This window comes from Haliaeetus albicilla, chromosome 9 (genome assembly GCF_947461875.1).
Source record: "Haliaeetus albicilla chromosome 9, bHalAlb1.1, whole genome shotgun sequence".
Lineage (NCBI taxonomy): Eukaryota > Metazoa > Chordata > Aves > Accipitriformes > Accipitridae > Haliaeetus > Haliaeetus albicilla.
The window spans coordinates 44,163,825-44,175,800 of record NC_091491.1 but is presented as its reverse complement, the minus strand read 5'-3'; the positions used below and the strand labels follow the sequence as shown (position 1 = coordinate 44,175,800).

Genomic DNA, 11,976 nt, shown 5'->3' with positions numbered 1-11,976 from the left:
GCCGAGCGCTGCAGCGAGCGGCGCGGCGCGGCCCAGCCCAGCCCTCCGCGCTGCCGGCGCCGAGGGGCGGAGGGGAGGAGGGGCGCGGCCCGGCGCCGCCCCCCGCGCCGCCCGGCTCCGCGCGGCCGAGGCGGGGAGCGGCGGGGCCGCGGACGCCTTCCGCCGGGCGGAGCCGAGCCGAGCGGCGGCGGCGGCGGGGTCCCGCTCCCGGTGGCGGTCCCGCCCAGCCCTCGGCAGGCAGGTGCGGCGGGGCCCGGGGCTGCTGCGGCCCGGCCCGGTCCGGCCCGGCGGGAGAGGAGAGCGGAGCGGAGCGCTGCCGGCGCCGGCTCGCAGCCGCCTGAGGGAAGAGGCGCGGCGGAGCCCGGCCGCCGCCTGACCCGCCGCCCCGGGCCCCGCGGCGGCCGCCGAGCACCTGAGGCCTCCGCCCGCAGCGGCCGGGGCTGGGTGAGTACCGGCTGCCCTGCCGCCTTCTGCCGTCGGGCCCTCGGCTGGGGAAGTCGAAGGTTGCTCTCGCGTCCCAGAAGTTGCCCCCTTCTCCCCTTCTGGAGCCGTGGTCGCGGCGTGGGTAAACCCTGTGGGTTTCAGGGTCGGTCAGGCAGGTTCCTGGTTTTAGCCGGCTGGAGCAGAGCGCAGCCTTCTCCTGAGGATGCCCAGGAGGCCTGCTCCGCTGCTCCGGCCGAAAGGCTCTGCGTAGAGGCTCCGCTCCCCCAAGTCCCTCTCTTGGAGGCAATGCTAGTTAGCTCAGCCGGTTGCATTTATGTTTTATTCGTATACATTACGTGTCTTCTTTTGTGGAACTCGGCAGCCGTGAGTATCCTTCGGGAAAGCGCCGTTGGTAACACTGCTGGTAGTTGGCCGTACTCTGCTGCCCTCCATCCCTCGGTGAAGCGAACCGATGTCCCGTCAATGCAGTAAGAGAATCTCTGTATCAAATCGCTGGTCTTGTATTGAGCTGGTGGGCTCGCCATCCCACAGGCTAGTATCTCTTACATTTTACCTCTGCATGGTTTTGCAAGTGGCGATTTCAGGTTCCATTCCTCCAGGTTCCACCAGGTTTCTGTTGCGATAATTTAGGTTCCCTGTTCCTTTACAAGATGCGCAGGTCCAATACTGGTATTTTGCTGCATTGGTATTGGGCCCTGGGCAGGATCGCTGCTCGGAAGACTGTTCTACTACACTTTGCAGGAATGTTTGCCAGCAGCTTTCAGGGCATGCTCTAGAGCAATGGCTCGGTCTTGCTTAACATTGAAACTGGGAGGGCGGGGGGTCACCTTCCATTTGAGCAGGGTGGTTTTGCCTTGCTTGGCATCTGTTGTGATTCTCTGGGAAATGGAGACAGGTGGGATATGAAGTGGTTGTCCAGGTAATTAACTTTGAAGCTTTAATTCAGGAAGTTAGATCTTATACCAGAATATGCCAAGGCATAGTATACAATAATTGAATCTGTCTTTTCCTGATGTTATATGCCCCAGGAAGAATATTCACCAGGTATTTCTAATGAATATCCCTACAGCATACTTCAGGGTGTTCTTACTCCTTTTAGAACCTAGTTCAGTTGTCACGGGATTGAGTGGTGTTTAGATACTAACAGAGATTTCTTAGATTACTAGATACTTAAAAAAGAGCTTATTTGCATCTTTTAGCTTAATTCCATAAGTATTTTCTCTATTTTATTTTCACAGTGCCTTTCCCCCTCTGAATTTGGACAGCACCAGAACTTTGCTTTATCCTTTTCTGGCCATCCGTGTATACCAAAAAAGTCCTCGTGTCACTGTATCTACCAATGAGTTACAGGCTTTAAATTTGCTTTTGGCTTTTTAAATAGCTAAAGCTTTTTGTGAAGTTTGGATTGCCTTCATCATCCTCCCTCCGCAGATTCCTTCCATGGGAAGGAAAAAAAGTTCTATTCTGTCTGAAGTCGCCGTTGAGGGCCGCTACTCTTTTTCAGTGCTCGTCTGAAGGAGGTCCCACTTTATAACTTGCAAAGAATGGAATGCATCCATCTTAAATGAACAGGACGCTGATGGGTCCATTATTTTTAGAGTTCAACCAAAATGCGTTTGGTTTTTGTCTGTGTGGGGTTTGGATTTTTTTATTGTTTTTGCAAGCTGCAGTAAGGATTCCAAATTGTTTCACTGTAATAAGTGGATTTAATAAATATAGAGGTGGACATCTTATCACCCTGCACCCAGGAGCAGGCCTTGGGAATTTAGGAGCTTCCCGTTTGCTAGTGTCATTACCCTTTGATTAACGAGAGGTGGGCTTCGCATGGATAGCAGGCTGCTTGGTGCAAGTGTGGAGGTATCTCGCACAAGAACCCGTGGGTTTCCAGGGCCTTTGCCAAAGTCTACGCCACCTCTTGCCTGGAGGTATCTTGCCTTCCTGCATGCGCCCTTCCACATGTCTGTCCATCCCTTTTACTCAAGGACCAAGCATGCGTTTCTGAGCCCTCACAACCTGATGTCCGGTCCTGTTTCATGGGAGGCAGAGACCCCACGGTCACGGCCAGCTAGGAGCTGGGCCGCGTCTGGGGGCAAACACTGCTGCTTTAGCAGCTGCCGAACCGCTGTGCGAGGCACCGCGTGGGATTCCGGAGCCTTCCAAGTTACATGTGCGGTGGGTTCAGTGCTTCGCCTCTTTGATGAACCAAACGTTTCAACTGGATGTCAAAGAATGAGGAGTGGGTCTGGTATTACTACCACTGCTTTGCGGGGAATATCATCTTTTTTGAATAGCTGCATAAACCAGGTGATCAGTAGTGTGAGTGCTGTTTTTCATGAGCAGGTTGTGTTAGCAATACAGGGACTACAGTTGTCTGCTTTTAATGATCTAAATTGGAAATAACCGCACAGAAGTCTGGGATCTCCTGAACATAAAAGGATGGACGAGAGTAGAAGATTTGCCGCCTGCTCGGTGGCTTGGCTTTTGGTCGTGTTATTTGTGAAGTAACTCTAGTAATACATTTAGAAAGTGAAGTCCAAATTGGGTTACCGTTATTTAATGTTATGAAACTACGAGGTAGCTTGTATAATTTGCAGATTCAGCAGTCACCAGTGCTTTTTTCTAAAAATCATAATCCTTCAATTCTGTTTTCACTATTAAGTGCCTCATTTGGTCACCTTCTATGTCATACAATGATTATAATGTTATTTGTAAAGGTGCTACTGCAACAGGACCTTTGAGTGATTTAAGAAAACGAGGATGTGCTCTGTGTGTTAAAGACTGTACGAGAGAGGAGTTCCAGTTTTAATTTTTTGTTACAAGTCACAACTGGAATCTGAGATGTTTGTTAAATGAAGGATTTATATACAAGCAAAAATGTTGCTGTTAAAATTAATAGATGTAGTGGGTCATTTTAACATCCGTACCTGGACTGATGTATGAAATGGTGCTGTCTGAACATAAGATATACATGTATGATAAATAGTTGCTAAATCGTGACTTCTTGTATTTTAGTCTCTTTTCTATATTCTGCCTGGTGGTTGTTCTTTCTGGAAGGTATTTGCATACTACAGCCACAGTTTGGCTTTTTTATGCAGCTTGTAACAATTACTAGTCTTTTTGCTTTGGTTCAGAACTTTGTCTAAAGTTTATGTTGGATCACATCTAAGAAAAATAATCATTTGAAAGAATTTTAAAGTACCGACTGTGCTTAGCGAGAGTGTACTATTTATAGCTTTGTGAGAAACTTGACTGCTTTTATATTAGTAACATAAAAGTTGAAATTGGCCAAAAACTTGAAGGAGCATGTATATTTCGTTAGTAAAATAACTTGCCGTTTTCTGTCAGGCCTTTGTAACTGCCAGAGCTGCTGCTGTGCTCAAAATGGTTGGGCAGCCAACAGTAAGGTTTCTTATGATGTCCCGGGTTCTTCCTGTTTTTCACCAAATTGGCCCATTTGGAGATAACTTTGACCAGCATTTATGTGTAGACAGGCAGGGCAAGTGACCATCAACAGAACACAGCTCAACTTCTTTGTGAAAATTGAACTTTACAGAGCCAAAGCTCGCCGGATGCATCGTTCGTCTCCAGCGTCACCACTGCTGATGTTGGTTTGCGGTGCTGCTGTGGGGGCTTCCTCTCCAGACCACATTGGATTTTCTGTGGCAGTCTTTCTCTTTACCACAAGTGCTTTCGGAAGTGCAGAGGGTAAAACTGATTTAGAAGTCTTGCAAGTTAGCAGATTCACTTCTGCTGATTAAAAGCCAAGAAGCAGGGAGCAGTCTGTCTCGCAGCCTCTTGGTGATGACTAGAAAATGGGCTTTGCAGGGTCCTTCCACAGCTACTGAAGTGACTTGGCTGAAAAACGAGGAAGCCACTGAAGGCTGGGATGAGTGTTAGCTAGGAATAAATTGTAAAAATGACATATTAATGAGCTGAAAACTTGAAGCTAGCTTTAAAAAATATGGTGATACAAAATGCAACAGTCATTAGGTTAAGACCCCAATGCAAAGTTTTATTGCATAGCTACCCCTGTGCGTGAAAAAGGTCCTGTCCAGTGCTAGCATAGTTTTGGTTGTTCTACAAAAGAGCCCTGTATACCAGCTCTTGGAAACCATCCAGAAAGTTCTGAAAAAAAGATGCTTTTCTGGTGTATCTTGCATCGTTTGGAAAGGTGGTTTAACTCCATGAGTGGATGAGAATTTCGTCTCCATCAGGGAGGTTTGCCTGGTATGGTTTTACCAGTGTAGATAGCTCAGCAAAACCTTTGTCTTTCTAAGGATTAATTAGGTAAGCAGTTAAGAATTTCCCTTCCTTATCCTTTATTAAACCATCGAATTCAAACATAATAAACCTAAAAGGTAACTTTTAAAATCAGATGCAAGCTTAGGGGTATTGCTGTGTCAGATGGTAAGGGTATGAGATTGCTTCCATTTCGGTGACTTCCAGAAATGCTTTAAATCTGAGGAAGGATGATGGTTCTTTGTGGATCTGATTTATAGACGGGCCAAAGCACTAAAAAAGATGTCTGAAGTCATGGAACTTTGCTCAGCTTTTGGATTTTTAAGGTAAGTTCTTGATCTTGCTGGTGGCCAACAAAAAATAAACTTTAATCCTAGAAATTAAAGTGTGTTATATGTAAATTCTTACTTGGACAGGTAGTGTCCGGTTCATAATAGTGTCTTCAGTGGCAGTCCCGATATGAGCAAGATGTGCAGAATTAGGCCTATATGACCCAGCTTTCTGTGTATTCAGATTTATCAAACAGTCAGGCTCCTCAGTGCAGTTAGATCCTGCAGTATTTTGTTTTGCTAAAGCAAACAGAACCAAATAGGTAGCCCTCTGTTAACTTTTCAGTTATGAAACAAGGGTGTGTACTGTGAAATTCAGTAAGTTTGTAAGATGGCTTGACACGGTGGAGGGAAGGTGGTAGCATCTTCAATCCAAGCTCTTGTATTTATTTTATTCAAGCTCAGTGGCAACTCATTACATGCCTTTGTTAACTGATTATTTCGGTGGGTGAAAGGTTTTATAGAAGTTAATCTGAAAAGCGAAAACTAAGGCTAAGAAATGCAGTAAGGGAGTTGGAGAAGCACAAAGTTAGAGGGAGAGAAAACAAAGGTGGAATATAGAGCAGAGCAAGCATGGGCTCTCAACACAGTCATTTTTTACGGGTACTTGTGCAGTGTGTTTAAACAAGAGTAGCTAACAGTCTTATTACTGCATGAAGTCTATACCTCTGATCTCTGTGCAAACTTCACTGACTGCACTGAGAAATTACGATAGATAAAAAAGAACAACATTTAACTTTTCCCAGGCTGCATCTGTTTGGGTTTTTTTTGGGGGGTGGGGTGGGGTGGGGGTGGTTCTCTGTCAATGTTGACTGGTATATAGTTTTACCTTTTTACGAGCTGATCTGCATTTTTGCACTGTGCTAACACGCATTAAGAAAAAAACCCCAAACTTTTCCTAATGTCGTATTGCACTGCGGGTGTGCTGCGGTAACACCAGAACCCTCTCCTGCTGAACAGGACCCCAAGGTCAGCAGCATCCTCCTGGCGCTCCATGTATGTGTTGTAGTTGGTGTCCAGTTCTTGGCTGCCTGTGCATGGTCATTTCTGGCTATTGAACTGACAGGTATGTTTTTCTAGCTCATGGTTTCTTTGGGTGATGGTTTTTGCATGGCTTTCTGCTGCTTGTTCAGTCTGCCACGTGGTTTAGCCAGGGAACTCTGAAGCTTTGTTCAGTACGTTATTGCCTTCACTAAGCTGTTTTTCACTGACAGTAAATCTCTAAGTATGTTTATCTGGGTGATATTTCCTCCTCTGATCACAAATAGTTTGGCTGTTGGTGCTTGTTATTTGTTAAAAGTCCAGGGGATTTTTGGATCACAGATACATAAATTTACATAATTTCTAACCAAAACATTCACTGTCTGCAAAAGCATTTAATAATAATTCTGAAGCATAAAAAGCAATTTTTTCCCAGAGAAATTATGCAGTTCTAACCTTATAATGCTCTGTAAAATTACAGATATATATTGGTTTTTGAATGAAGCAGAAATGGCTAAACATTTTTCTTTTTTTTGTAATTCTTTTTTAATTTGGTACCAAATTTCTCTCTAGCCACTAAGTACTTGATTCTAGCTGTGAGAAGCAGTCAACCTGGCTGCTGTCAGCTCACCAAAGAAGAGCCAGTATATGTATATTTAATATTTAGAATATTTTTGTGTAAATTTTTGACAGTTGAAGTACTTAGCTTCAGCACCCAGAGAATTATTTCTGCCATAGCTGTAGTGCTTTTCTCTCAATTGCATCTAGTCAAATAAATACACATTTTTGAGAAACAAAGTATATGAAAATTATTCTGCTCAAATTTGTCTACATAATCACAAAAGAAGATCAAAGAAAAGTTTTAAAATACATGAATTACGTGCTTAGAAAAGATGTACTCAGTCTGAAAGCCTAATATTGCTGAACTGTAGAGCAGCCACTCTGGTATGGATGAAAGGAAACATTAAGAATCTAAAAATGGGAGGAACAGGGAACAGTAGAAGTGGGTAAAGGGGAAAACAGCCTAAAAATGATGTGGTTTCACTTAGAACATTTTCTCTTCTTTTTAAATACCTCACTGAAGGAGACAAGTAATACCGTATCTTGACCAAACAGCTCTTCATTATGAAAAGTAAACACGCTGAAAACATTACGGGGAAGAAGCGATGCAGAGGGCCGTGGAGCTGAGGCAGGTCTCCCTCAGCATTGCGGTAAGCTGGCATCCGCAGAGACGTGGTAGATGGCTTCAGGAGGTCGTGGTTTTGCTTGTATACCGGTCTCGTCGATGGATTGTGTCCCCTGGCATCACTGGTTTAATGTTGCCTACGTAGTTAAGTGCCAATGGAAGCAGGCGTCTCAATCTCTGATTATGTGCTGTTCTGAAGCAGGTGCTGCGCTTTTATTATCAATCTTTACAGCAACCGGGAGTGGACTTGTGCTGTACTGCGGGTGAAGATAAACGCCAAATTGGCAAACTGCTTTTTAAAGAGTTATAACTTGGGTGTATTACATTTATTTAGAAGAGTGAAAGGATTCCTCCTATTTCAGTTTTCTTTGAAACTCAAATGTAAAATGCAGAGTGAGGACCACTTTTCTTAAATGAAAATACATGACTTCAGTACATTTTTAAAAAAAAAAGTCTAACATGTTACTGCTTTGACTCAACAATCAGAATAACTGTCCTCTGCTATACAAACCTTCTCCTCATTATTAGGTTAGAATAGTGTGCATAAGGGGGTTGTGACATATAGCATGGTTTTGGTTACAGAGCTAGAAATGGACAGTTTTAGCAGTTGCCATCGCAAAAAAAAAAAAGCAGAAAAAACAGAGGAAGGGAACGTTAGCACCAGCTAGACTTTTTTGTGTGTTTGTTTTAATAGACACACATTTTCTTGTGTTGTCGTTAGTAGATGTCTGTGGAGAAGATAATGATAAACTGCTGGCAGGTGGTCAAGCCGTATATTAGAGTAAGGGCATCAGCCTTTCAAAACCATCGATAACCTGGTTTTAGATATGGGTTAGTTGAGTGGATTGGAATACACGCTCTTTGATTGGAAGGAAATTGAACAGCTTGGAGACAGCATTTAGGCAAAGGCACACTTGTTTCTCAAAACCTACTGTTGACATGGACCTGGGGATGGTCATCAGCCAAATAATGGCTGCAGCAGAGCAAATGGCATGTCTCCTCAACACTGGTTTATACACTTTTCCACTTTATCTGTTTATAATGCCTTTCTTTTGGACACAGCTGTTTCTCCTTCTTCTTTACATATTTTTCTGTAGTTCCAATGATTTTTTAAAAAAATTTTTTTTTTTTGAAGAGTAGTTTGTGGTGAAAAATAAGATTGTGCTTCTCTCTCCACACTTCGGGCATTGTAACTGCACTAGCTTTGGTGGTAGCTTCTGTTATTCAGTAGTGTGAGAGGATAATTATCCCTTTCAAATGATTGTTAAAGACTAAGATTAAAAAAAACCTTTATAAGAAAAAAAAGGTTCGTTTTTAATTTAAGTAACTAAATATTTTTGTTTCTATCTTTGCTATTTTAGAAACTATATGCTGTAACAGGAAAAGAAATACCACAAAAGGAGTTAAGTTTATAACCATAGTATAGCCATGCTCACCTTACAGCATGCAAAATAGTGCTTTGAGTTTAGCAAAGATCAGTTGAGCTGTTCTGCCCTCTCTTCTCTCTCCTTCCTCCTCCCCTTCCCCTCCCTCACAGCCCTTCCCGGTGCTCTGTCCTTTCAGAGTAGCAGCCTGGTGTGTACAAACATCTTCTGAAGTATGTGAAAAAGTACTGATTGATTGATTTCCAGGTAGTTGTAAGGTCGTTTTTTCTGAAGGGTGTAAAAATAAATAAATAAATAAATACATAAATGTCCCGGGTAGTTTAACCATATTTTAATTCTATTTTGAAAACTTAATCCACTCTTCAGGTATTTTCAGTTTTAATCAGGAATACGTTTTCTTGCCACAGCACAACTACTATTAAATACCGCTACAGTAAGTTCCTTTCCAGAATTAAAACAGCGGTCTTATTGACACACTGCTTCAAGCATGGCAGCTGGTGTCGTAAAGTATTTTCTGCTGAAAGAAAAGAGAACGTAGCTGGGGCATAGATCCAAAAAATGGAATTCACGTGCTTACATCCAAAGTTTCAGTCCTGAAATCGCCGTGAAACCTGCTTTGTTTCTGGCTAAGCTTTAGGTGACCAGACCCCTCTGTGCGGGCACAGAGCCTGCTGCGAGGTCCCCGGCTCTCGGAGCCGCAGGCAGCTGCTGCGGGGAAAGCCTGGGGGGCCGAGGTGCGGGATGCCTGCCCTGCAGCACTGACAGCGGGAGGCGGCTCTCCTCCAGCTTGGTTTCTTGGAGAAACATGAGAGAGCGTGATCTGGAGAGCATGATCTGGAGGCTGCTCGTCGGGAATGGCTCGTGAACACCAGTGCCAGGGTCCCCCAGTAAAAGGAAGGGGCATCTGGTTCTGGGGGGAGTCCGGGTGCCATCGCCCTTTCCACGCAGCCCTTTGGGAGTGCTTGGCAAGAAACGGGAAGCCCACGATTCAAATCCCTTCTTTTCCCGAGAAGTTAGACATTTTCTGCTTCACTTTTGAGAGTGCCCGAGCTCCCAGCAACTGGCTTTTGGGAGGAGTGGGCTGCCTTCCGTCCCTCCCCGCCTGCGCCCCGGCTCCCTGGGTACAAAAAGGAAGAGTAGTGCAAAGCGCTGCGGCGATGATCACGGAGCACTGCTGAGGAGAGGTGCTGGGTACACGCGTGGCTTCGCAGGCTGGCGCTCCCCTCCCTGTTGCAGGTGTGTATTTCGGGCACTTTGTCCCTATCCAGGTAGTGCCGTGTTCTCTGGTTGGTCCAAGATACAGCAGCTTTAAAATTAAGCCCTTATACACTGCAGGTAACTCCAACAGGCTTCTTGTCGTCTGTGTGTGACAGCTTTGAGATGCTAGGCTTGCTGCTGCTTGATGGTTTTGTGAGCGGGTTTGCTGGTTTTGGACTGCAAATCTTTCAGTAACTTCCAAGACCCTGGCACTAGATGGAGCTTTAATCTACTTGCACTTAGAAGTCTATTAAGTTTAACCACAAGTAAAAATAGGGAAAAATAAATTAAGATATGTATGCCGCCTGCTACACTTACAGTGCCCTTTTTCCCTTTTGTTAGCAGACTGGTGTAAATTATAATTTATATTTAATTTGAATGAAAATTAAAATATTGCAGCAGAATCTCCTTGATCTAGTAGGTGCTTTATAATCGCTCTTAACTAGCACCCTTTAATGTATTCTCGGGCTCATGGGAGAAGTTGCTGTAAGTTAGATATGCTGAAAATGTGCTGCATGTGTAAGCTAATAACTAAGCTGTGCTGAATAAAGGTAATGCCATTTTCTGAACAAAGTTCCTGTTTATATTTCAGGATGGGGTAGGGGTGACCAAGCCTTCTGTTTGCTCTGCTCATCCAATAATGCATTTGCATTTTCACTTCAGGCTACCAAAGCCAACAATTCAGAATCATCTGTTATCAGTCACTTCATTTTTTTTGCTCCATGTGTTACCCTTGAAAATATTGAACAAATAGAAACAAATAAAAAACAGCTTTGAAACCATAGTGTTTAATACTTTTCATTTAGCAAGCACCATGTCTCACAGGCTGCACAGCACATATCGGAAATTTAAGACCAGCTCTGCCTTCCACAGAAATAACTGGAAGTAGATTTAGTTTTGTTCTTGGGTGCCTGGGCTCTTATCAGCAAGAGACTGGTTCAGTCGGAACCATTGTCCAGACCCTGAAGTAGCAAATACGTAATCAGTTCCTATTCACAGCCCCTCTGCTATATTATTAAATGGTTTAATATAGGAAACCAGGAGATGTATACATGGGAAAAAATCACAAGGCGTGCTGTGCTCAGAACACTGGAGGTGATAAAGAAGAAGATCGTGTATTGCATCTCACTCCCGTCACCTTCTTGAGGTCTAATCCTTCAGGGTCTTTCACCTTTTATCAGCAGGACTGAGGGACTCTGCGCATACCACAGAATGAAAAACCTTTGTAGAACACTTCACATGAATGCTGTATTGCTAGTGTGAGCAAAAGCTTATATTTCTGGAAGAGTCCTATACTACAAAGCTGTTAAGGAACGCTATTATATACGGAAGAGTACATGCAGTGTTGTAGACGACGGGGTTTGCATATGGCAATCTGATTACAGTATTGGCCATACTGAGTGGGGAAACAGCACAACCAGCTTTCAGAAAAAGGCCCTGCTGAAGAAAATAGTTTTAGAAGGGTGTTTCGTAGTTGGCCTGGCAAAGTTTTAATTGCTACTTGGGACCAGATTAAGTGTATTCAGAGTCATAATTTCCATATGAATCAATGGAATTTTGGTGCTTAAGTATCTTTTAAGAATTTGTTCTTACGAGGTAGTCACCAGTTGCATTCAGACTGTAAAATTTCATCAGTGCTGGTAGTTTGCCACCCTTTGAAGACAGAAGTAAGTAGTAGGAATGAATACACTGATACTCAATTCCTCAAATGCATCTGGAGAGCAATGAAAAATTAGAATTCCTGGTGGTGTCACTGATACAGGGCATAAAAAGGTTAAATGTCATTATTTCTTTACAATTTAATTTTACAAAAGTAGATCATAAAGTTACTAAGGATCAAAGCGTGCTGGAGCATTCAGTTGTATTTGGCAGCTCCTCTGCTGTTGTGCACGCAGACACTGTTTCATTAAATGGGTAGATGTAGCTGGTAAGCTGTCCTTTGGCACCACCATTGTTATATAGAAAGCATATCTACAGAAGCGTGTGTCGTAAAATCTGCGCAGTGCATAAACCAACTTCTATTTCTTTTTTAGATGCTCTTTATTTCATTGTCCCATATACCAATTAATCTGGCTGGACAGCTTACCTTTTCCTTGCAAGTGGAAAAGAAGGTGCATATGCTGTTTTCAAAGATGGGTATAAGATTTACCCACAA

General features: G+C 43.7%; 1 long non-coding RNA gene across 2 annotated transcripts; it reads left to right on the top strand.

Annotated features, from left to right (window-relative positions):
- Window positions 1-134: 134 nt before the first annotated feature.
- On the top strand, window positions 135-10,605 carry LOC138686928 (uncharacterized). 2 transcript variants are annotated; one of them, XR_011326280.1, is made up of 4 exons: window positions 177-444; window positions 806-975; window positions 1,683-9,800; window positions 10,414-10,605. It is a non-coding gene; the product is annotated as an uncharacterized lncRNA (long non-coding RNA). The 2 variants fall into 2 exon arrangements; XR_011326279.1 differs by having other exon boundaries at window positions 135-444; window positions 1,683-10,605.
- The last annotated feature ends 1,371 nt before the right edge of the window (window positions 10,606-11,976 follow it).